We start from the raw sequence: 1,455 nt of genomic DNA on the forward strand, positions 1-1,455 counted from the left end.
TATTTTTTAGTAGAGACGGGACATATGCTACTTTTCTAACTTGCACTTATCTAAACATCTCATCAGGAGAGAGTTCAATGGTACCCGAACCGAAAGTCCAGTGAATCTGACTTCTCCAGTCCAGTCCCTAGTTTGGTTTGCATGTCTGCTTACAACCATCATTTCTGCAAATTTTCCACTTAGTCTATCAAAAATCGGTGCTCTGAAAGTTCTCGAGAAGGTGCAGCAGTTTTTTGGAGTCTCTGAATGACGACAGCATTCTGTAAATCTGCTTCCTCCAGTGTGATTGTTTCGTCTGACAACCTGAGGACAGGAAGAGTTGTTGCCAGGGAAAAGGGAGGACTTCTTTTGAGATCCTCGGTATTTTTCAGTGAAGTCTTTGATATGGCTTACCCTTCCTAATCGGTGACTCTGTCCTGAAAAGGGCTGGAAGACAGGCTTTGTAGACATACATATTTCATTTTTCTTGTCTTCAACGTTAACACCCACCTCTTCTTTATCAAAAATTCCCTGTGATTCTGAAGGTAATTCCCCCTTTTTGATGGAGTTCAAAAGCTGCTGACTTGCACCATTTGAATAACTTCCAAAATCTTTGACAGCGAATCCATTTTTCTGTAATTTTATGTTTACATCTACCTGTTTCTTCTGTTAAGTGGGAGACAAGCATTTGGAACCAACCTTCTGAGCTTCCTCAAAAAGGCTATCAACAAACTATTCACAATTTGTTTATTGATTATCACCAAGAGGTTGATTGTCAGGTCCTGTTTCATAAACCCAGTCTTTTATACTTTCAAGATTATCTACTTCTTTCATTTTCTTTTGCCTTACTCCGAGCACAGCCACCAAGCCTCAGCCTCACTCAGCTCAGGGGCCACCATCACCATTTGGCTAGAGCCCTTCAGACCCGGAGCACCTCACCCCGGAGCACCTCACCCCAGACCACCTCCAGTACCCCGGCTGCGCTGTTGATAATCCCGTCTGCCTCTGTCTCCACCAGGCGCCAAGTGTTCGCCCACACCTGCTGCCTGCAGACTTGAGCGCGCATGGGCTTTTTTTGTTGTTGCTTTGAGACAAGTTTCGCTCTGTATCTCAGGCTAGAGTGCAGTGGCATGATCTCGGCTCACTGCAACCTCTGCCTCTGGGGGTCAAGCAATTCTTGTGCCTCAGCCTCTAGAGTAACTGGGACTACACACGTGCCCCACCATGCCAAGCTAAATTTTTTTGTATTTTTAGTAGAGCCGGGCTTTCGCCATGTTGCCCAGGCTGTTCTAGAACTCCTGGGCTCAAGCGATCCACCCATCTCGGCCTCCCAAAGTGGTGGGATTATAGACATGAGCCACAGCACCCAGCCTCTGGCAGCTTTTTAGTTGATTCTGTCAGATTTTCTACTAGGACAATTCTGTTGTCTGCACATAAAATTTTTTACTTCTTGCTTTCCAATCTGTATGCGTTTTG

At 45.3% G+C, this 1,455-nt stretch overlaps 1 protein-coding gene and 1 pseudogene across 1 annotated transcript in view; one reads left to right on the forward strand and one right to left on the reverse strand.

Moving 5' to 3' along the window:
* ZNF559 (zinc finger protein 559) overlaps nt 1-1,455 on the forward strand; it is a 41,597-nt gene that overhangs the window by 37,791 nt on the left and 2,351 nt on the right. The window lies entirely within an intron of this gene.
* LOC105549674 lies at nt 180-813 on the reverse strand (annotated as a pseudogene).

The sequence above is a fragment of the Mandrillus leucophaeus genome, unplaced genomic scaffold, assembly GCF_000951045.1.
Source record: "Mandrillus leucophaeus isolate KB7577 unplaced genomic scaffold, Mleu.le_1.0 Scaffold451, whole genome shotgun sequence".
Classification (NCBI taxonomy): domain Eukaryota; kingdom Metazoa; phylum Chordata; class Mammalia; order Primates; family Cercopithecidae; genus Mandrillus; species Mandrillus leucophaeus.